This window comes from Cnephaeus nilssonii (assembly GCF_951640355.1).
Source record: "Cnephaeus nilssonii genome assembly, chromosome: 4".
Classification (NCBI taxonomy): domain Eukaryota; kingdom Metazoa; phylum Chordata; class Mammalia; order Chiroptera; family Vespertilionidae; genus Cnephaeus; species Cnephaeus nilssonii.
In genome coordinates this window covers 19,560,699-19,585,878 of record NC_137075.1, presented here as the reverse complement: position 1 = coordinate 19,585,878, position 25,180 = coordinate 19,560,699, and the positions used below count along the sequence as shown (strand labels likewise).

Below are 25,180 nucleotides of genomic sequence, written 5' to 3'. Positions count from 1 at the left end.
CTTTAATTCTACCAATTAGTGATATTGACCTTTTTATTCCTCAAAAAAAAATTATATTTTGCTGGATTATGCTAGGAGCTACTATTACTTAAGCACTGCATTTCCCTGTATGGAAGTAAGGAATATCTTCTATATATATAAAAGCCTAAGTGACCGTTATGACGGGTCACTACAATGCACACTGACCACCAGGGGGCAGACGCTCAATGCAGGAGCTGCCCCTTGGTGGTCAGGGCACTCGCACAGCCAACCTCCTACAGCTGGCCAGGGACTGGGCGAGATGGCCTCGATCGCCAAATTTGTGCAAGGGATCCCATCCATGCACAAATTTGTGCACTGGGCCTCTAGTGGTAATATATTTTTCTGAGTTTCTCTATTCTGTTCATTTCCTCTGAGTTGTAGAAGACTTTGGGGTACTAAGAAAAGGAAATGTTGGCCTTTGTTTCTGTTGGTGGAGTTAGAGAAGAGGCAAGTGAGGTGCATCGGTGAGGATACTAAACTTATAACTGATAGCTCTTTCGCATTAAGCAGAAGGGATAGTGGGAGAGGAATAACAATAGAATATTTTATTTTATTTTATTTTATTTATGAGAAAGAGAGAGAGAGAGAAGGAGGGAGGAAGGGAGGGAGGGAGGGAATGGGGAGGAAGAGAAAGAGAGTAAAACATCATGTGAGAGAGACACATCGACTGGTTGCCTCCTGCATGCACTCCGAGGAGCGAACCTGCAACCTAGGTATGTGCCCTCAACCGGGAATTGAACCTGCGACCCTTTGGTGCACAGGCCAACCTCTAACCATTGAGCACACTGGCCATGGCAATAATATATGAGTTAAAATAAATTTCCTTTATTACAAAAGTGCTAAGAAGTATTAGTACTTCCTTGTTGCTGTGCTGAATGTTGAATTCTTTGCAATAGCTTTGTTACTGTAAATCTAAAACAGTTCCAACAGGGAAGTGTCTTAAACTGGTAAGGGTTAGATTTGTATTTGGTAATGACTTTTTCCTGTTGTTATAAACCTGTAGTGCTGCATTCCTAAGTTCAGGAGGCATAATAATAACAAACTCATTTCTAATCAAGAGACTGCTTTAGTTTCAATGTTGGCTGATTTTATAGTGCTTCCTTATATTTTCTTTTGCTTAAAGAGTGTAAATTCAATGTGTATATAAGAATGAGATCCTGTTGTTTGGTGCCAATGACTAGGATTTAATATACTTACTTATAATAACAGCAGTTTATATTTTAAAACTTCATTATGTGTAATTGTATGTAGAAAGTTGTAATGCCTTTTAAAACATGGTAAATTTCATTTTTGACCAACTGTTGAATAGAATGATCAATATTTTAAGATAGTAAGTTTCCTATGAATGTGCTAGTATTTTTTAAATAAGTAAATAGAATACTTACATAATGAAAACTATACTAAACATAAACTCTATTCACTGCGTCCGTTATGTACATTTCAAAGTCATAGGAGCCATAAAGATAGAGCCAGTAAAAGAAATATACTAAAAAAGAGAGTGAAATTCTTAATTTTCCTCTATGTTCTTTTTATAAATTTTATTTAGTATGGATCTTTGACTTTTTACATACACTCTTTGCCTGAATGTATGCAAATCTTAGGAATCAAAAATATTACTGTCACTAGGATCTGGTCAGGGGTTTTTATGGTGGTGATAGTTTCTCGTTGAACCAGATGTTCTCTCAGTCAGAACTATACACTGATAAGGTAGCACGCAAGCCCCAGCCCTGAGCAACTGTGTTCTCACAACAAATCCCTCATCAAAAGCAGTTGAACACTGGATCCTGACCTCACTGGTTCTGAGTTCTAATCATTTGTGCTAATTGGGCTACCCTGCAACATAAACATTTTGTCACATATTTATTTTCCACAGGCATTAACTGTCCGTGGATCTGTGTTGTGGTTCCATACTGCTAAACTAGTATTAAAAAGAACAACAACAAAAAAATGTAGGCAAGCTCCGAATTTTATAGGTTTCAGTTTTGACATGGAAGGCTTTTTCTAATTCTAACCTATTGTGAAATTTTGTCACCCTTTCATATGAGGTAGATTAAATTTTTGTTGAGTTATATTTAGAATCAAAAGCTATAAGAAAACATGTCTTCTTTACCATTAAGATGTACCAATTTTCAAGGCCTTTGTAATGTATAGCTTGCTTCACCTTTACTGTTTAGGTCACCATATGTATTTATTGGTAACTCTAAAATGCCCAACAACAAAAAATTAAAGTGAAGTTTCAAAAACAAAACCTTAAAGTTTTTATTTTTTACCAGTCCAGTGATTTGAAATATAAGTATTAGAGATTCTTTCTTTCCTCCTCTCAACATTATAGAACATGGCATTTAATAAGTTACTTAACTTCTGAATGTCAGTTTCTTTACCTCTAACAGAGATCATATCTGACCTGCTTATTATGAAAATCAATGAGATGATATATATGTATGTTTTCGAAACTGAAAAGCACTATACAAAGGAAATATGTTAATAGTATTTTTGATAAAATTACTTTAAGAGTTTTACTTTATTGCCCTACCGGGTTAGGCTCAGTGGAAAGAACATCGGCCTGCAGACTGAAGGGTCCTGGGTTTGATTCCAGTCAAGGGCATGCACCACCTCGGTTGCAGGCTCAATTCCCTGGCCCTGGTCGGGGTGTGTGCAAAGACAACCAATCGATGTGTCTCTCTCACATCGATGCCTCTCTCTCTGTGTCTCTCCCTTCCACTCTCTCTAAAAATCAATGGAAAAATATCCTCAGGTGAGGATTACAAAGAGGCTATTCCTACTGAACTATTTTATATCTTCTATGACTGCATCCAGAGGACATTTTTGCATTATTGGATTTCACTATTTTCTGTTTTATACCAACAGTAAGTTACAAGAATAAGACTAAAATTCATTATTAGATCTCAACTGTTATCTGTTATTTTATAAAATGATCCAGCCTTCTCTTTTTAGATCAGTTTATAAAATATCTTGCCATTTAATAATTGTGGCTTTCAAAAGGCCCAGAGTTAGAATGGCCTTGCCAAGTATAGGTCCTGAAGTTTGCTATCTTTTAACATTATTTCTATCACCTGGAGAAAATTTAATTTTGTATTTTGTTAGATAAAAAAGTAGTGTCTCCCTTAGTCTTGGCTCTTAGAATCATATATATATATAAAAGCCTAATATGCAAAGTGTCCCCTCGGGAGTTCGACCGACCGGGAGTTTGATCGCTCGCTATGACGTGCGCTGACCACCAGGGGGCAGTGCGGAACGAAGGGAGGCCCCGGCCGGCAGCCAGCAGCCAGCAGCCACTAGGGACCCTACCCGTGCACGAATTTCGTGCACTGGGCCTCTAGTGGTTAATATAATTCCACAGATGCCAGTTGCCTTCTACTTAGGTAATCTTTGATTTGTTCTTTTTCACAAATTTAATCAGTAACCAAATTTTGCTAAATTTTTTCCTTGAATTGTCTATTATTTTTACCATCTTATTTTTCAAAGTTCCTACCTTAGACCAGACTTATATAATCCCACGCCCAGGCTTTCCTTGCTACTTTATCTGCTTGTCTCTATTCATTACTTCTCTTAAGATTCCTGAAACATAACATTTTTATCCTCTCACTCAACCATTAGCAGTATTTAATGATATCACCTTACCTGTATAATAAATCTAAACTTTTTAACCTAACATTCATGAACCCTTGATTTTGCTGCCAACTCTCTTTCTGATTTAATGTTTCACCAACTGTCTTTTTACCTTCCAATTTCATTCACATTTGTGTCACTGATGCAGTACACTGCCTCACACATAGTAGGTACTCAAAAATGTTTGTTGTAGTGCACTCACCATTATTTGCACTTCCAAAATGAATCATTCATTATTCCCTAGACATACCCGAAATTTCCCACTTCAGTGCTTTCCCTTATGTCACCTATGGTTCCTGGAGTACTTCATCTCTGTCCATCAGATTCTTATTGAGCCTTCAGAACACAACTTAAATATCAACTATGCCATTAATCTCTTTCTGATCTTCTCAACTAGAAGTGATTTAATCCTACCTAAAACTATCACAGTTATTCACAGTGGCTCTCTCACATATTTGTTTGGTAAATATTTGCCAACCAAAGTAATAAACAATCAAATTTTACACTAGATGGAAAGTTTCTTTAGATGAAAAGTTTCTTCTGCAGAGCAGTAGTCTGTGCAATGCATATAATGATAGTTTGATGATGAATGAAATGATTGGACGTAACATGGACCTAGTCCAGCGTATTAGATAATCATTTGCAGATGTGTGGGGCAAAACGAGGTGTATCATCTGCCAGCAAAGTTTATTTTATCCAGGACAACGGTGTTCATATTTGAAAACCATTATCAGAAACATTTGTTTGGATTTTACCTTTGTTTAAATTTAGAATAAATAAAAAAATGTAGGAAACGATATAATTATCTCATGTTCATTGTAGTATTGTTTCTTACAGTGAAAAAAATAAATTAGAATCTTTTCGAAGGGTGTTTTCTTTAGTCAGTACATGTTAAAAAATATTAAGTTAATTGTCAAAATAAAAACTGGAATACCTGCCAACATGGCACCCTTAGGATTATGGTATGTGCCTTAGTCAAGGTTCTTCAGAGAAACCAAAGCAATGAACTGGGTATATACAGGGAAGAGGTTTATTTCAAGAAACTGCCTCATCTAGTTGTGGAGGCTAGCAAATCCAAAATGTTCAGGGCAAGCCCGCTGGTTGGAGAACCTGGGAGAGTTGATGTTGCAGTCCAGAGCCCCAAAATTCAGAATTCCTTCTGCCTGGGGGGAAATCTCAATTTTCTCTTAAAGCCTTCAATAGATTGGCTGAGGCCCACCCAGATTGTGGAGAGTTATCTGCTTTCCTCAAAGTCTACGGATATAAATAGGCATATGCATTGGCCCGTGGATATCTCTCTAACCTCATTTCTTAACATGTTTCTACTCTTGCTTCACTCCAGCCCCATTAGCTGCCTTATTACCTCAAACATTCTAAGACTGCTCCCAACTCAAGTCCCTAGCTTCTTTTTTTCTCTTTCTGGAGTGATCTGCCCCACAAAGGGCACAAGTCTGCTCCCTCACTTTGTTCAACTTTCTGCTCAAATATCCTGACCACACTATCTAAAATAGCCTACCCACTCACTGCATCACTCTATTTGTTACCCTCCTTTATTTCCCTTCATAGTAGACGTGCCTGCACAGCACTATACTATATCTGTGGATTGTCCTCTAGAGATTAAATTCTGCAAGGACAGGGATTTTGTTTGTTTTCCACTGTATCTTATACCTGAATCGGTGCTCAGCTCATCTTTAATGGTCATTAAAATTTTTCTGAATGTAAGAATATATGCTTAAACATTGTGATACCTCAGCAATTTAACAGCAGGTTTTCTGGGGAGTGGGACTGACTCTAGCTGTTAGATGTATTGTACTAGTATGTGTGCTGAGTGAGAGGAGAGGAAATTCTAACTTGCATTTTATACCCTATAAAGTGTTTGCCTTTTTTTATGAAGTTCATTTTCTTTAGTAGATTAGTGGTGTGTTTTACAAAAAAAAGATGAGATATATAAGGAAATGACAGTCTAAAGTAGATTCACCTACTTTATTAGTTAGGTCTCTATAAATAATAACCTCACTTAGGCTTTTCATTTGCCAAATATTTTACACTATTTTTAAAGTACTTTCATTTCATAAATTCAAGTACTTTTAAAAAATAATATGTTAAGAAAAATATTACCAACTTTAAAAGAAGTATTAACCTTACTATGGTAGAAGTATTAATTCTTACTATGGTAGAAGCAGGGGCCCATGACAGGTTAGTGAGGAAAAGGATGCCTTTGTAAAAAACCTTAATCCTGTGAACATTAGCTATGATCAGAAATGACTTGAAAGGAGAGAATTCCTTCATATTTCAAGAGACTGCACTCAGTAAACTATGTAGCATTTTTGAATTATAAATGTTTTCTCTTTGCTTTCTATACATGACATATACACATAATTAAATGCATTAAAGTTTCATTGAATCTGAATGACTTTAAAATATTTGACAAATGGAAATAATAGTTAATAATTGAAGACCTTTGTTCAGAAACATTCTGATCCATTAATTGTAAAAACAATAAATAACAATGTTAACATACAGAACAAGATATAATAAACGGAGATCTTTGAGCTACTGTTGATTTCTATAAACTTTCTAATGCCACTGCTATCCCAAAGAGCTTAGCAAATATTGACTGAGGATGACAGTGATGATCCAGAGGTATTTCTAAGACTTGGTGGCACTGGCAGTACAGTCAGTATCCGGGACCTGACATTGTCATTTTGCCTCAGGGCCCTTTCACCTGGGCCTCTCCCAAAAGGACAAATATTTACCTGCCGTTAGGCATTTAAATGTGTAAATATTCCCGTCCCAATTATATGCGAAATAGCTAGCGTTTTCACTCTTTAAATCTTGCAGCAGTTGTTCTCAGAAGTTTAAATTGATGTTTCAAAAGTTTGAAAAGGTAAAAATAGGCTAATTAAATGTGTTTCCAATAATTTCAAACAAAAATTTGTTTCATGAACTTAGTCAATATAAAAATACTTTATTCCTTTCACTATTTTAAACACAAGATATTTATGAAACTTCTGAGTTTATCAGGGTTTAATTTGCTATTCTGTTTAGTTGTTAAGTTTTAAATGTTGTTCAGTATATCTTGTTCCCTTTGGGCTCATAAGGGCTTTATGACTATCAGTATTCTATTAATATAGCTCCAGTTATTTTCCCAAATAACTGGTTCTGATTAAATTAGAAATAAACAATATCCAGTTGCTATACAAAATCAAGAAATTCAAAAGCCTAGGGATTGGTTAATTAAGTTTTATTAGACAGTATTGATCTGATAACTATTTCAATTCACTTTAATTCATGCAAAGTTTAGTTGACCTGTCAAGCTCGGTTAGCTGTTCAGAACTGTAAAAAATGAAAATTTTCTAAAACATCAATTTGTTCTAGAAAGTTGGGCACACTTCGATTCTGTTTGGTTTGGTTTCATTTGGTTTGAATATTTGTTTTGTTTTGTTGTATATGATTCAAGATTGAAATAACCACTTTTTTACTTATTCTACTTTTACCTGAAAACTAAGATGAAATTAAAAGTCAAGTATCAGGAGGCCCGGGAGCTATGGGCAAGGATGCTGGCCTTGGCCAGGCTGGCCAGATGCTGACACAATGATAAACTAGATAATCCACACAGACAATGGTGCGTCTCAAGGGTGGGGGCCCAAACCCAGCTCTGCTTCCTGGCTCCCCCACCTAACCTAGGCCCTCCCCTTCCAGACCTGATTCTCCACTGGCAACCCGAAACGCCAAGACTGGGCCCCAGTCGCCTGGGCAAGCAACCGGCCTGTTCCCTACCTATATCCGCCCCCACCTCACTCCCCAGGAGAAAGGCATCCGAGCCTCTCTGCAGCTTTGAAGCCCTCATCAGTATCTTCCTCTTCATCACACTTTCCTACCCCCACCCCCACCCCCCAGCCCCGCTTCCGCCTGAGTGGTCAACTGGCTGGCTGGTGGGTGGGCAGGGGTGGGGCGCCCTGAGCCCTGTTCCCACCCGGCTCTTCGCTCTTCGTGCTACCTCCCAGATGGCTAAGGGGGCTGGGGATGGATAGTGTTGCCCTCAGCGTCCTTCCAGTCAGCGCTGGTGTTCCTGGTGTTCCGTGTCTTCTTTGTGGAGTTTGTGGCGGCGTTTGACAGCAGGCAGCACAGTCTCCTGCGTGGCCTCCGTAGGGATCCTGGTGCAGCAGTTTGGGAGCCCAGTGGGCAGTGCCCTGAGCACAGAGATTGTGGTGATGGCTGGGGGCATCATGGCCCCAGAGGGATGCTGCTCGCCTTCTCTGCTACCTCCTTGACCCATCTGTACCTGGGAACTGGGCTGCTCCCAGGCGCTGGGTGGACCTGACCTTCACTCCACACAGGCCTGCTACCTCATTACTTCTCTCCCGCCAATCCCTGGCCACGGGGCTGGCACTGACTGATGTGAGCCTCTCCAGCTTTGCCTTTGCCCCACTCTTCCAATGGCGGCTCAGCCACTATGCCTGGCGGGGCCCCCCTGCTGCTGGTGTCTGTCCTCTCCCTCCACCTGGTGGCCTGTGGTGCTCTCCTCTTCCCACCCTCCGGAACTGAGGACCCTGCCATGAGTGACCCTGGGGCTCAACTCGCCTCCCTCCTCCATCATGGCCCTTTCCTCCATCACACTGTTGCCCTCACCCTAATCAACCCTAGCCACTTCATTCCCTATGTGCACCTGGTGGCCCATCTCCAGGACCTGGATTAGGATCCACTGCTGCTGCCTTCCTACTCCGGGTGATTGCTATTTCTGACCTCCTGAGGCCTGTGGTGTCTGGGTGGCTGGGGAATGCAGGCCCAGGGCCTGTGGCACGACTGCTGATGCTCTGGACCACCCTGACTGGGTGTCCCTGGCCCTGCTCCCTGTGGCTCATGCTCCCACAGCCCTGGTGGCTGTAGCTGTGGCCTGTGGGTTTACATCAGGGGCCCTGACCCCAGTGGCCTTCTCCATGCTGCCTGAACTGGTGGGAACCGGAAGGATATACTGTGGCCTAGGGCTGGTGCAGATGGTAGAAAGCATCGGGGGACTGTTGGGGGCTCCTCTGTCAGGCAACACTCAGCTGCTTTTGTGGTGGCTGGGGCCTTCCTTATTACAGGGAGTGGAGTTCTCATCACTGTCCCACTTCTGCTTCTCAGCTCCTACCTCCACACCCCAGGGCCTTGTCACAGAGGCACTGGGTACCAAAGTCCCCCTGGCCACAGAAGCGCTGGGAGAAGACTGAACTCCAAAAAGACCAGGAAGCCAGAGATTGGCAGCTCCAGCCTTCTCCTCCTGCCCCATATTGGCGCCCGTAGAACCCCAGTGCCATAAGCATCTTGATCTCTCTTCCACCACAGGAGGCCGGGGGCTCCTGCCATGCATTCCAACCCTTTGTATTTCGTTGAGGACTCCTATCTCTTCTTTGCTTCCACAGCCTTTTCTGCAGGATCCAAGAGGGCCTCCTCCACTGAGCCATGAACCAATTGTGAAAATCAAAGGCCAAGAGTCTTATTAAGTTTTGCAAGTGATCTTTAGTGTTGCCTACTAAGTTTCTTCTCTGAAGACAGATGTTTGGGAAAGAGAGATGCCCCTTTGAGATAAAACTGAATAAGAAAACTGAATAATAATCAGAACCTCAAAAAAAAAAGTCAAGTATTAATCTTTTGTGTTCTAACTTGATTTTTTAATAGGTATTTCTTTTTGTTTTTTAATTAGTAGCATGATTAAAAGATGACATAAAAATAGACTTAAATTATAATTTGCATAAAGAAAACATTATTTCTAAATCTGACTTGATTGGGCCTTTGTTGATCTTTTTATTGTAAAATTTTCATTTTGCATTCATTATTTTGGTACAATAGTGTTTTATTTCAGAACTAACACCACACGAAGACAGATGGTGTAGATCAGTGGTCGGCAAACTGCGGCGCGTGAGCCACATGCGGCTCTTTGGCCCCTTGAGTGTGGCTCTTCCACAAAATACCACGGCCTGGGCGAGTCTATTTTGAAGAAGTGGCGTTAGAAGAAGTTTAAGTTTAAAAAATTTGGCTCTCAAAAGAAATTTCAGTCGTTGTACTGTTGATATTTGGCTCTGTTGACTAATGAGTTTGCTGACCACTAGTGTAGATTCTAGTATCTATTATTAGAACCACTTTAAGCCTCAATTTTCTGACCTGTAAAATTGGAATTGGAATAATACCTGCCTCATATTATTTTTGAGAAAAAATAAAATGAAATAATGCGTGTCAAAAGCAATACCCAGGTACAGACTTAAATATTTAATAAATGTCAACTATTGTTATTATAATTCCTCTGCTAAGTTTATACTGACTTGTCATTCACTTTTTCTTTGAGATTCTGTCAATACATCCCAATTTTTTATTTTTTTATTTTTTAGCATTTTGGCTCAAAATACAGTATTGTGATTGCAATGTGGAATTATTTGGTTTTTCATTGGTACATTTTTACTGGAATTAGAGGTGCGTTTTTTTCTTGTTATAGGACATTTTGAAAAAATATTTAGTCCAGATGATGTGCTTGAACTTAGATTTGACCATTTTTTGACAACCAGTTATTTTCAGGAGTTGTTTAGCCACTCGGGAATATTTTAATGTTCAGAAATCTGAGATTTAGAAAATTAATATTTTCATTTTTCTTTTACCCTTTTAAAACCATATTTATAGAGTATTAATTCATAATATACCATTTCTCACAATGCTTTCTGTTATAAATGTACCCCCAAAAATAATAAGGATGTAATTTTAAAGCTATGTTTATAATTCTTTCTATCTTGTGTCTTGGATTTCCATATACATACTTTATCTTCTTTAATCCCTTTAACATCTTTAGGAGGTATTATCCCTCTTTACAGCTGAGGAAACTGAAATACAGAGCTTTGAACTAACTTGCCCTAGGACACAGCAGGGCCATAACAGAAGTCTAAATTACCTAACCCATCTGCTACTTGGGCCTTTAACTCTATGTACTAGACAGCTTCCCCTAACCCTGCCTCTCTCAGAATTACTGCTGAGGCAAAACTGGTACTTCAGTATTATTTCCTGATTTGGATATACTTGATATGTTTATCACATAAAACTCACCTCTGAGACCAAGTTAAAGACATGTTAAAATGATAATAGAATCTGACCTGCTTTGGAGTTTAACAGTCTTTGTCTGTGTTCAACCAAACTATACAGATTACAACCACAGCCAATGTCTGGATTTATAAATAGACCACTTCTGAATTTCTTTTAGAAACTTTAAGCTTTAGTATTATATCATATGTCAGACTACAAAAGGTAAATAGTGTGCCTGAAAGTAATTTACCCACACATTCATTATTTTTACTTGTATGTTATAGTATTGATATTGTTGTTTTATCAGCACAATCACTAATAGAACATTAGCCATATTTAGAAGTAATCATTAAAAAAATAGCCATTTTCAGTTCTATATGAATTTATTAAGAGTGTACTTTCTACTATACACTATGCAGTCTCCTGTTGAAAATAGAGTAACAAAGATAAGATGCAAATGCTACCCTCAAATAAATTGGAATTAAGTAGAAAGAAAAAATGTACTTAAAATGAGCAAATAAGGTTATATACTATTAAATAAAATAATTTGCTATTACCATGGAAAGTCACAGAAGGGAAAATTTATTGTAGATTGAAATAAAAGAAGTTTTATGGAATGCTTGGGAATTGGGGTATAAGCCAATAGGATTCTGTTAGAGAGGAGGAGGAAGAGAGCATTCTAGACTAGAACAGTATAAGGAAAAGTGAAGAAGTTGTAATGAGCATATTGTGTTACATTATGGGATTGAAAGAAAGTTGCAGAAATTTGAATGCTAACATGCATGTAATTTTGAATCTGTATTCCCTGGGGATACTGAGCCTTGGCAATATGCAAATTTTTATTTAAAACATTAAAAATTAAATTTTAAATTGGCAAACCCCTAGCTAGACTCACTAAGGAAAAAAAGGGAAAAGACCAATATAAACAAGATCAGAAATGAGAGAGGAGAAGTCATACCACTATAAAATGACTGGATCAAAGAAGAAATAAAAGATGAGATCAAAAGATATGTAGAGACAAATGAGAATGACAGTACAACATATCAACACCTTTGGGATGCAGCAAAAGCAGTGATGAGGGGGAAGTTTATATCATTACAGGCATATCTCAAGAAACAAGAGAAATACCAAGTGAACAACCTAACAACACATCCTAAAGAACTAGAAAAAGAACAAAAACAACAAAAAGCAGAATAAAGGAAATAATAAAAATTAGAGTAGAATTGATAACAAAACAAAGAGCTGGTTCTTTGAAAAGATTAATGAAATTGATAAACCCCTGACTAGACTCAGTAAGGGAAAAGACCCATATAAACAAAATAAAAAATGAGAGAGAAGTCACCACAGACATCACAGATATACAAGGATCATACTAGAATATTATGAAAGACTATATGCCACCAAATTCAATAACCTAGAAGAAATGGATAAGTTCCTAGAAATATATAACCTTCCTAGGCTAAATCATGAAGCCTTGGAAAATCTAAATAGACTGATCAGCAGTGAGGAAATTGTAACAATCATCAAAAACCTCCCCCAAAATAAAAGTCCACCAGTGAATTCTACAAAACATTCAAAGAAGATTTAAAACCTATCCTTCACAAACTCTTGCAAAAAAATTGAAGAAGAGGAGATACTTCCTAACACATTTTATGGGGCCAATATAACCCTGAAACCAAAACCTGGCAAAGATATCACAAAAAAAGAAAACTACAGACCAGTACCTCTGATGGATGCAGATGCGAAAACCTAAACAAAATACTAGCAAACTGAACACAACAGTACATCAAAAAAATAATACATCATGATCAAGTGGGGTTCATTCCAGGGACACAAGGGTGGTTCAACATACCCAAGTCAATCACTGTAATACACCACATTAACAAAATTCCCAGTCCAGTTTTGGGTTTGATCCCTGGTCAGGACACAACTGATTGATGTTTTTTCTCCCCCTTCCTCTCTCTCTAAAATCAATAAACATGTCCTCATGTGAGGATTATTAATAATAATAATAATAATAATGCAACTATTTTGCTCAAAGAAGTTAAAAGATTTTGGTACCTATTTTTTCAATATATGGGTGAATAGACAGTGATTAATGATTAATGATTAACTATAGGGGTAAGTTGACTTGACCATTGACACAAAAGAGCAAGATTTGGAGGCAAAGTTCAGGGCTCCTAATGGCTGATTTTATAAAACAATTAGAGGCCTGGTGCTCAAAATTTGTGCACTCAGGGGAGGGGGGGTCCTTCAGTCTGGCCTGCGCCCTCTCGCAGTCTGGGAGCTCTCAGGGGATGTCCGACTGCAGGCTTAGCACTGCTGCGGAGGCGGGAGAAGCTCCCGCCACTGCTGCTGTGCTCACCAGCCTTGAGCCTGGTTTCTGGCTGAGCGGCGCTCCCGCTGTGGGAGCGCACTGACCACCAGGGGGCAGCTCCTGCATTAAGCATCTGCCCTCTGGTGGTCAGTGCCCATCATAGTGACCAGTTGTTCTGCCATTAGGTTGATTTGCATATTAACCTTCTACACTAAAAGAGAAAGATGCAAATTCACCATACCTTCGCAACACCCACCAGCCAGTCAGGAGTGAGTATGCAAATTAACCCAACAAAGATGGTGGGTTAATTTGCATATGCAGGCGCTGAGCGGCTGGGGCAGCGTGGGAAGGCGGAAAGTTGGCTCCGGGCCAGAGCGAAGGCAGAAAGGCGGCTCTAGGCCAGAGCGAAGGCAGAAAGGCGGCTCTAGGCCAGAGCGAAGGCAGAAAGGCAGCTCCGGCCGGAGCAAAGGCGGTGCCGGCAGCCAGGGGAAGGGAGGCCCATTCTTTCATGAATCTTCGTGCATCGGGCCTCTAGTTTATTATATTGGACTAGAGGCCCAGTGCACAAATTTGTGCATGGGTGGGGTCCGGCTGGCCTGCCCCAATGAGGGCTATCAGGACCAAGCTGGCAGTTGGCTGGCTGTCCCCTCCCTCAATCGGGCAGGCAGTTGAGGGGGGGGGGAAGCCAGGGGTTGGGGCCACGGGCAGTTGGCCGGTCGGCCCCACCCATGATCAGTGTGGGGTGGGCTGATTGGGGGCGAGGCCAGCTAAGGGGAGGGGCCGCTGGTGGTTGGCCAGCTGGCTCTGCCCCCAATCAGGGTGTGGGGGGCCCGCTGGGGGCCAGACCATCCAGGGGGATGGGCTGCAGGAGGTTGACTGGCCCACCCTGCCCCAATCTGCCCGGGGCCGGCCAGGGAGAGGCTGACCCCCGATCAGGCCGGTTGGCCGGCCGCAGTGCACCTCATAGCGACCAGTCTTTCTGCTCGTTCGGTGGTTCCAGTCATTCCAGCATTCCAGTCGCTTGGATTTTATATATATAGATTCTTTAAAGAAATTGGCTATATTATAGAACACCTCCCTCATCACAAGGTTGCAAACTGGATATGTTCTTAAATTAAAAAGAAAACCAAAAAGTCTGTCAGAAATCAAAGTGCTTCTCTTAAAGCTGTGTTTTATGTTATTACTTCAATTACTACAACAGAAAGAAAACCCCAGTTAGGTCCAGTAGCCCCTTATAATTCTTCCATACTTGCTCCCCTTCCTTTGAAGGGGGACAGCCTTTACCATAGCAATAGCAGCAGTAGCCAGTGTGGGCTGATGTAGGACTGGAGAAGTATTGCAGAGGGCAACACATACTCTGAAACAAGAATGTGAATCAGGGTGTCTTGTTTATGCTGCTTAGTTTGACACTGATTTTTCTAAGTTCTAGTATCATGTTGTTTATTTATAAAGTGCCTACTGAATCACTGGCAAGAAATTACATTAGTTTTAATTGATGTTATCTATACTAATAAAAGGGTAATGTGCTAATTAGACCAGACATCTGGACAACCTTCCGGACGGCCTTCTGGACAAAGCCATGGTGGCGGGGCCGAGGCAGAGGCTTTTAGCGGCAACCAGGCAGCAGGGGAGAGCAGTTAGGGGGATCAGGCCGGCAGGGGAGATCAGTTACGGGGATCAGGCTGGCAGGGGAGAGCAGTTAGGGGGATCAGGCCAGCAGGGGAGAGCAGTTAGGGTGATCAGGCCGGCAGGGAGAATAGTTAGGGTGATCAGGCTGGCAGGGGAGAGCAGTTAGGGGGATCAGGCCGGCAGGGAAGAGCAGTTAAAGGGATCTAGGCCAGCAGGGGAGAGCAGTTAGGGGCATCAGGCTGGCAGGCAGAGACGGTTAGGGAGATCAGGCCGGCAGGCAGGTGAGCGGTTAGGAGCCAGCGGTCCCAGATTGCGAGAGGGATGTTCAACTTCTGGTTTAGACCCAATCCCTGGGGGCAGTCGACATCCCCCGAGGGGTCCCAGATTGGAGAGGGTACAGGCTGGGCTGAGGGACCCCCTCCCCTGCCATGCACAAATTTTGTGCACCAGGCCTCTAGTTATAAATAAGTTCTAATATGTAGGAAAATTCTTTTAATTTGACTAAACTATTGACTTTTTTCTTAAATGATTGTATGATTTACCAATAAATACATGTTAATAACAACTAGCAAAATCATTAACAGCTTTCAGTCTCAATAGTTCACTTTCTTCCTTACATATTAAATAGACTTAAAATCTTTACAAGGAAGTTAACATTGTTTATTGTGCTGTTGCCTTTTAAAATCAGTAGGTACGGTTAAGCAAGGGTATAAAACTTCCTAAAGGGATCTTAGAGAACTAAAAGTCTTCCTTTACACTATTAATTATACTAAAAGAATAACAGGATCTCAAATTTCAAAATTAGTATTCTTTCACATGTATGAAGATAACTCATAGTTTTTGCCTTAATATTTGTTAAGAAATATATATACTGTGTTCAAATTCCATGGCAGACATGGTCCTTTATATCTTCAAGTTTAAGTTCTTCAGGTATTTATATTTACCTAACTTCAACATTTTCTAACTCATATATGACATTCTCAAAGATCAGTATAAAATAATTTCTGTTGGTTTATGCCAATAAAGAAAGGAATAGCAGCGAGATCACATTCTTTCTTCTGTCACCTGAGGAGTATTTTTTTTACATTCCATATATTAGTACTTGATCAGACAGGTTGCTGACATTTTTGCCATGTAGAAGTCATTTCCAAGAATCAATAGCTCTATTCCATTTTCTTTTCATCTCGATTGATATTATCAATTTTAAAAATGGAAAAAAATCTTTGACAAAGATAATCCACCAACACTTGTCACAATACTCAAATAAGCCTACATACACTTAGGTTATATTTTAAGTAATTATGTGTGTCATATAAGCTCTGACAAAATGCAGACTTCTGGAAAACACTGAAATAGCAAACACAGAGATTATTTAAAGAACTCTTATTGTTGTAAAAAGTATTCAACAAGTTGAATGAAAGTAGAGAATTTGAATTTTATTTTCTCTTTTCTCTACCTGTCCTTCAGTGGAATTAGTAATGAAATTTTTATGCTTGATATGCATGTTGATGTTAAGAATTAAAAATTTTCTCTTTGAAAAATAGGAAGCAACATTATTGACCATGCTGGCCATGTGGTATTCAAGATTTATAGTTCTTTTTTTTTCGGATTGAGTTTGTCAGTCCCTGTGCCAAAAGAGAATGTTTTTTGGATTGAGACAAAAGGATTTTTTTCTCCATCAAATACTTGCAGTCATACCATATTTTGTCTTTCTTATTTGAGCCATGACTTTCTTGTACAGTTGTTTCATCCTGTCTGAAATTTCTAATTACCTTTCTTTTTCTTGGATCGTGTGCTTTATTATTTCAGCTTTTCCCATCTTGTCACTCTTATTTTCTGTTTTATGTCGTTCCCTTTTGCGCCACAGCCTTCTATACCAGTCCTCCGGCCGTAATCTGGACCCATTGCTGCTCTCTGGGCTGCTGCAGAGCTGTCATCCCGGATTTCTCTCTACCGCTCTACTGCGTTGGTTTCACTGTTTCTCAGATTTTTTCGTCTTTATTCCCTGTTCAAGTAACTACCCCCCCACACACGAAAAAAAAAGGGTAGGTGGTAGAGTTTTCTGAATATATAAATCAAATGTAAAACATTCATCTCTTCAAAACTTTTAAGGCATTACTCTTTTCTTTTTCTGCTTCCATTAACTGATTCCAGAATGATTCAGATCAGTCTTCCTTTGTAGACTCTTCTCATAAAAGATTTTAAATGCTTTCCAGCATGGCATTCTTAAATCTAATAGGGAGGTGTCAGAGAGTGGATCTTCTTTCATTTATTGTGTTCTATACTTATAGGTGCTTTCAATTTGAAGATTCTTGTCTTTCACCTCTGAGAAATGCTTCTTAAGATTATTTGATAGTTTTCTCCTCTACTTTTTTCTTTCTGATGTCTCTTTCTTGTTTTCTGATTTCCAGATATTGTACCCTCTGAACTGACTCTTTCCTATTTTTCTTTATATTTTCTAAATCTTTAATTTTCTGATAAATGATTTTAGAAATCTCAACTTTATGTAAAGTTTGGGTTTTTTTTGGGGGGGTCAGTAGATTTGAAACATATATTTGTGTAAATATAAAAAAGCATTCTACTGCCTCGTTGTTTTTAAGTAGCTTTTCATTTCCAAGAATAACAATAAGTTGATACAAAATTTTCACCACAACTATCCGTTAAGAAGAGCTTTTGGGGTAAATATTTTCCCATTAGCAAGTTGCATAAAAGTTTACACTTTTTTATTGTAGTAAAAATGTATATAACAAAATTTACCATTTTGACCATTTTTGAGTGTGCAGTTCAGTGGCATTAAGTACATTCACATTGTTGTGCATAGGATTGTTTAATGAGAGAAAAAATTATATGTATATACTAGAAAAAGAATTGACATTCAACTGATTTTAAAAATCAAAGCATGACTTAAAGCAAAGGATTGTTTTTAAGGGGGAAACTATATAAAATAAATGTTCTGCTTAGTTGTATTTGTCAAAGCATATCAAACAAATCATTATGAACCTTAAAATTCTTTTGTCTGTTCTCTTTGCCTAGCACTTGACCACCAAGGGCTTGAGATGAAAAGAAAGAGATATGGCTACTCAACAGTCTCTCTTTTCAATGCAGTTGGAATAACAAAGTATGAAATCTGGAACACAGCCAAGTGTTAGTTATTAATATCTTAAAATGATTTTAATGTAGATTTGCATTTATTAAAATTTGATATGGTAGAAAAGCATGAATTACAGAAATAGTCTCATGAATATGAACAGCAAATTGATTAAAGGTGGCCATATCAAGCATTCCTCACTTGAAGTATCCTGCCAGCTCCTGAGTAATGCTTTGATTTGGTTTGAACCTTTTGTGTGTAGCATTTTTTAGAGCAAGTTACTACAGTTCTTTCTGGATAATACAGGTCATGAGAAGTTCATTTGTAGGTGGGGCAGCTGTACTACTTTGGGGGACTGTCTTAATAGATCCATTTCATTAATTGTCATGAATTTTTTATTAACAAAACCAGTACATCAGGTTTAGCCAGCTAAAAACTGTTCTCATAGTTGTTATCTTTATTGTCAGAAATAATATTACAAAAATAGGGAATTACTGCACATGCTTTAACTCTTGATTAAGCAGAGGAATGGCACTATCCATGAACAATAACTTAGGGGCATATTATCAAGTTGACATACGGCGTTTGGTTGTGCAACTCCCATTAACTTTAAAGCCCTGAGCTTTAATTTCAGTGTCTTCCAGTTAGGAGTAATGCCATAACTGTCTGTTAGGTACTCTGAGTTAATGTGATTAATGTCAAGTAGCAGGATGTTCATTCTTTCTTCCTTAAGCTTTGTTCCTTAGGTATTTTTGGTTAAACGGCCTTTTAAGGAATTGCCTTTCAGAAACCAGGCAGAGGAATTAAGAAGCAGCAATAATGGACTGAAAAATGAATTATATTAGCATGTGTATTTTATTTACCGATGGAAGATTTCTTTTTAATTTTAAGAAATTCCAAAAGCTTTCTTAGACATATGATAGGCAATTATAATATTATTAGAGGCCCAGTACATTAATTCATGCACCAGTGGGGTCCCTTGGCCTGGCCTGCGGTATTGGACTGAAACTGGCTCTCCGACATGCCCTGAGGGGTCCTGGATTGCGAGAGGGCGCAGGCCAGGTTGAGGGACCCCACCGGTGCACGATTGGGGCCGGGGAGAGACGCGGGAGGTTGGCTAGCTGGGGAGGGACCATGGGAGTGTTCCAGGGCGTCTGGCCCATCTCGCTCAGTCCCAATCAGCCGACCCCAGCAGCAAGCTAACCAACAGTCATCTACACCCTGGTGGTCAGTGCACATCATAGTGAGCAGTTGAGCAGCCTTAGAATATCATTAGCATATTACGCTTTGATTGGTTGAATAGCCAACCGGTCGACTGGACACTTAGCATTTAGGTTTTTATTATATAGGATTATTCCTGTGTTTTCCATATCAAGTTCATAAGCACTTTTTATTTTCCACCTCTTGTGTGATAATTGATAGGATGAGTTATTATCTTTATAAAGATGGTTTAAAAAGTGAAACAGGAAGAGGGTTAGTGGTTTTCTTAGGTTTCCCCAATTAATCCTTGATATACTACATAATAGAATTTGTCACATGTACTGATTGTATTTGATTAAACATAATCTTATAAAATCTTACAGCTGAAAGAGTCCAGAAAAAAAAATTATTTTAATAAACAAAAATGACATAATTTTGAAAGAAGGCATATCATGATTGGAATTCTGGCTCACCCATTTGCTTGGTTGGGTAAATTAGCCTCTTTGGCCTCCACTTTCTTTTTTTATATGAAAATGATAACTAGCTTTCAGGGTCCTTGCACATAATGTGTATAATGCATAGTCAGTATCCACATGAGCACACAAAATATTGAAAGCACTCAATAAAACAGTAGGCATCATTTTTGTTATTATCTTCAGACCTAGAAGTTAAACAGGATCTGTTGAGGTAATATATCTTGTTAGTGGTGAGGATAGAATTAGAACCAATGTGTCCTAACCAAATTCATTGTTCTTTGTATATGCAATATTATCTCTTAATTATTGAAATTGTCTAGGCTATTTAGTCAGAATAATTCATTGGTGTAAACTCACATTACTCAATAATACAATTATTTTCTTTATCTGTCCCCAAACTTTAAAATTTGAATGTCTGTCAATTAGGCCAGAATGCCATTTTTTTTTCCATGATGTGTGTAAAGTATCCTGTTCTTTTTTAAGAGATATTATTAAACTATTATAATCAAGAGAGGTTCTCCAATAGCCATTTATCTGAATCTGCAAGGTGGATCCGGTTAGCTATGACCTAGAAGAAGTAACATAGGACATTTCCACTCTAGGTCGAACAGTTGCTCCAGTGTGAAGACCTGCCAATCCGTAGAACCTGGTGTTCTGTCTACTGGCTCTGTGCATGGCTCTGCATGCTCTCTGACCTGAACTGTGCTCATAGCACCAGATCCCTTATTTCTGCTGGATTACAAGCTTCTGGGTCTACCTGAGTTTGGCCTACTCTGGGGCTAGTTCCAACCTTCACTTCTCATGCTGTCTTGGTAGTCCACCTCAGAAGGGATAGTGAGGGTGTTAGCTAATACTTACCTAGAGCTTTACTTTTGGCAGAGTTCTTTCATAATCATAATCTAAGTTGATCCTCTAACAGCTGTGTGAAGTAAGCAGTATTATCTGCCTTACAATTGAGGAATCTAAAATTCAGTTAAGTAATTTGCCCAAAGTCAGACAGATAAATGGAAAAGCCCAGGTCCTGTGACCACAAACCTCATGCTTTTTTTCACCTCTCAATCACTGCTCAAGATCCTGTTGCTGACAAGTGATAACAAAGTGTAAAAAAAAAATGAATGAAAATATAAAGTTCTATGTTGTGATGTGGGAGCAATGTAGAAAAGGCATCTCTATATATATACGTCCATGTGAGAAATAAAGTATTGCCAAAGTGTTAACTAGGAAGTAAGGCTTACTCTCATTTCTATCAATACTGAGCACATGGGAGCTAGATTATCTCTTCTAGGGAAAATGAAATCTTACTATGATTTTATTATAACTATCGCTTAGCAATTTCTCGTTGTTTATGATCAGAATTTTTCTTAAAGTCTTTTCCCTGCACCCCCTCCATTTATCCCTCTGATTTTAACCCTTACCATATGCTAATGACTCACAAATGCAGATATGCAGCCCAGACCTTTCTCTTTAGTTTCAGTTTTTATATGAAAATTATCTCTGGACATTTCCAGATGCTATATTTCATGGGCAACCCAACTCAGAATGTCTAAAACCCAAGGCAGTAACTTCCTTTAAAAAACATTCCTCTGAATGCCTGAGTCAATGACATCCATCTATTTCACTTCTTAAATATTTCTTGAATCTGTCTTCTCATTTCTGTAGTGACTACCAGTACCCCATTCAGTCCCTAATTATATCTCACTTGAAGTACTGAAATAGCCTCCTAAGTAACTTCTCTACAGCTTATTCTCTTCAGATCCAGCCCCCCTCCTGTCTACCATTTCCCTTTTTAAAACCTTTCAATAATAGTCCTCCATTTCCACAAGGTAATGTCATGGTTTTTAAGACTCAGTGATCTACCCCATGGCTGCCTCTTCAGCTTCACCTTTGCCTTTTTCTGCCAGTATCTTGAGGCTCCATACACACACACCATACTGCTTATAGTTGCCCATATGCTGTTCTTTTGCTTGCCACTATGCTTTTATTTTATGCGGTTCCATGCTTTTTTTCAGGAATTGTTCTCTTCTAAATAACATATTGCCTCACTCACTTCCCATTCATCAGCCAAATTAGATGTACCTCCTCCCTGTTTATGTTATAACTAGAGGCCCGGTGCATGAGATTCATACACTGGGTGGGTGGGGGGGGGGAGGGGGTTTTCCCTCAGCCTGGCGTGTGCCCTCTCGCAGTCCAGGACCCCTCGGGGGATGTCTGCCTGCCAGCTTAGCCAGCAGTCAGACATCCCTCTCGCAGTCCAGGGCTCTCACAGTCTTGGACCCCTCGCTCCTTACCGCCCACCTGCAGCAGAGACAGGAGAGGTTCCCGCCACCGCTGCTGGGGTCTCCAGCCATGAGCCTGGCTTCTAGCTGAGCAGTGCTCCCCCTGTGGGAGTACACTGACCACCAGGGGACAGCTCCTGCATTGAGAATCTGGCCCCTGGTGGTCAGTGCGTGTCATAACAACCGGTCGTTCTGCCGTTTGGTCGATTTGCATATTAGCCTTTTATTATATAGGATTATTGGTCTTCTCAAATGCACTCTGAATTTCTTAAAGCAGGGCTGCTCTTATTCAGTTTATAGCACTAGGGCTAGTTGGTACATTATAGACAGATATTTTTGAAATGCACACACATTTAGAAATTGTCTTATTCATGAAAACTACATTTTTAATTTTTCAATTTTATTTCATTGTAATATCAATGATCTCCTTTATAGCTCAAATTTGGAAAATTCATGTTTAATAAATTGGATTTATTTCATTTATATGTCCTTTCCTCATTAAAATAAATATTCAGTTGCTATTGTATTCTGTTTTGCAATGTGCTTCAATGAATTACAAAAAAAAAGAGTATATGCTAAAATGTTATTACCAATGCCCTGTCGCATTAATATCATGTAGATGAAAATATAGGTTTATTATACATTATATTAATATTGGCAGCTTTTAATTTTTGTATTCATCATCCCCATAGCAGGAACAAACAGAATAAATTAAAGATCAACTGTCAATTCTTAATCATCAAAATAAGTGTTCCTTTATATTTTTCCTAGTTGAATCTATCTTTCAATTAGCAGATATTTTCTCTTTTTTTTTATTAATAATTGTATGACCTTTATTCATCATCATAAGAACTTTGTGGAATGTTTTCTTAATAAATCTTTATTGTTCAGCTTATTACAGTTGTTCCTCTTTTTTCCCCCCATAGCTCCCCTCCACCTGGTTCCCACCCCACCCCCTGCCCTTACCCCCGCCCCCGCCACTGTCTTCGTCCATAGATGTATGATTTTTGTCCAATCTCTTCCCACACTCCCCACACCCCCTTCTCCTGGAGAATTGTCAGTATTATATCCATCAGTTTATTCTGTTCGTCAGATTTTTTATTCACTTGATTTTTAGATTCACTTGTTGATAGATATGTATTTGTTGTTCATAATTTTTATCTTTACCTTTTTCTTTTTATTTCTCTTCTTAAAGAATATCCTTCAGCATTTCATATAATACTGGTTTGGCGGTGATGAACTCCTCTAGCTTTTTCTTATCTGTGAAGCTCTTTATCTGACCTTCAATTCTAAATGATAGCTTTGCTGGGTAGAGTAATTTTGGTTGTAGGTGCTTGCTATTCATCACTTTGAATATTTCTTGCCACTCCCTTCTGGCCTGCATAGTTTCTGTTGAGAAATCAGCTGACAGTCGAAGGGTAATCCCTTGTAAGTAACTAACTGTTTTTCTCTTGCTACTTTTAATATTTTCTCTTTGTCTTTTGGACTTGGCATTTTTATTATGATGTGTCTTGGTGTGGTCCTCTTTGGATTCCTCTTGTTTGGGGTTCTCTGCACTTCCTGGACTTGTAAGTCTGTTTCTTTCACCAGGTAGGGGAAGTTTTCTGTCATTATTTCTTCAAATAGGTTTTCAATATCTTGCTCGCTCTCTTCTTCTGGCACCCCTATAATTCGGATGTTGGTATGCTTGAAGTTGTCCCAGAGGCTCCTTGCACTATCTTCATATTTTTGGGTTCTTTTTGCTTTTCTGGTTGGGTGTTTTTTGCTTCTTCATATTTCAAATCTTTGACTTGATTCTTGGGATCCTCTAGTCTGCTGTTGGATCTCTGTATATTATTCTTTATTTCAGTCAGTGTATGCTTAATTTCTAATTGGTCCTTTTTCATATCCTTGAGGGTCTCACTATATTTCTCGGAAGTTTCTAGAAGATTCTTGAGTAACCTTATAACCGTGGTTTTGAACTCTATCTCCAGTAGTTTGCTTTCCTCCATTTCTTTCATTTGTGACCTGTTTCTTTGTCTCCACATTTTGGCTGCTTCCCTGTATTGATAGAGTGGCTTTGTGTGCTAGGTGTCCTATAGGGCCCAGTGGCTCAGCCTCCCCAATTACCTGAGGTGGACACTCTTGGTGCACCCCTTTGTGAGCTGTGTGCACAGTCTTGTTGTAGTTAAGCCTTGATTGCCGTTGGTATCACTGGGAGAAATTGACCTCCAGGCCAATTGGCTGTGAGGACCAGTTGTGTCTACAATGGGAGAACTTCTGTGCTGGAGACACCCTTATGGGGCAGAACTTGCTTCAGTGGGGCTTTGGTGCTCACTGAGTCTGCCCCTGAGTGTGTCTCTTATGGATGTGAAGAGTTGTAATCTGGATGGTCTCACTCTGACCCCTGGGTACACTGGCTCTTGGACCTCCAGGAGCTACAGAGAGACCTGTAGATTCCTCCTCTTTGTTTGAGGTTTGGAGGTGTCCAGATGAGGCCCAGCTGTGAAGCAATGCAAGCTGCTATGGAGCCTTGGGTCTTCTTTTGGAAGCTCTGGGGCTCTCTGACCCAGCTGCAGTTTGTTAGATTGCAAAAGGCCAGGCCATTCATATGCAAAAGCCTCTGCGTACAGCTTGGGTGGGGTTGTAAATTGGGTGGGGTGGGGTCTCAGGGAATCACCAGGGTGGAGCAAACAGCAATGGCTGCCCGTTAGCCCTGCCCCGAAGAGGCCTCTGGCGTCTTTGTGTCCTGCGGCACCATGCAGGAACAATGATAGCTGCAAGCACCTCTGAGAGAAAGCCGCCCTCGCATTCTGGCCCGATGCCAGACAGTCCAGTTTCTCTCCGTATGATGTATGAGTCTGGGCCCCCAGAATCTCGCCTGGAACTGGAGTTCAGAGCAGTCGGGAGCTTGTATCTCTTACCCGATTGAAAAAGACAACAGCGTACCCAGTTGCCAGCTCCTTTCACGCGCGCCTCCATACCTCCACACTTCCACACCTCCTACAGGACTCAATGCGCTTTTCTCTTTCCTTCTAGTTGTAGAATTTCCACTCAGCCAGCCTTCCTGTGGTTCTGGATGATACTCGTTTTGTCTTATAGTTGTAGTTTTGATATGGTTGTGCGTGGCAGCAAGTTCAGGTGTTTACCTATGCCGCCATCTTGGTTGTCTCCAGCAGATATTTTCTTAAGTAGTGAACAAAATCAGATGTATATTCCCCAACTTAAATAAATATAGCTACATGATATTTGTTTATAGAATATTCTCAAAGTAAATAACAAGTTATAGTTGGAACCATATTTATACTTGTATTATGGATAAGTTCAATATGTACCTAAAATAGAAAATTTTAAAATAAAAAACATGCATGTTATAGCTATGATTTTTTCAGCTAAAGGAAGTATAATCTTGCTTATTGGAAGGAGCCTAACATTATTTAAAATATATATATATATATATATATATATATATATATATATATATATATAGTTATTGATTTCAGAGAGGAAGGGAGAG

At 39.5% G+C, this 25,180-nt stretch overlaps 1 protein-coding gene and 1 pseudogene across 9 annotated transcripts in view; both read left to right on the top strand.

Annotated features, from left to right (window-relative positions):
- MIPOL1 (mirror-image polydactyly 1) overlaps positions 1–25,180 on the top strand; it is a 340,115-nt gene that overhangs the window by 230,713 nt on the left and 84,222 nt on the right. The window lies entirely within an intron of this gene.
- On the top strand, positions 5,841–8,953 carry LOC307097532 (monocarboxylate transporter 13-like; annotated as a pseudogene). Its single transcript has 2 exons — positions 5,841–5,847; positions 7,668–8,953. The product of its transcript is annotated as a monocarboxylate transporter 13-like (transcript).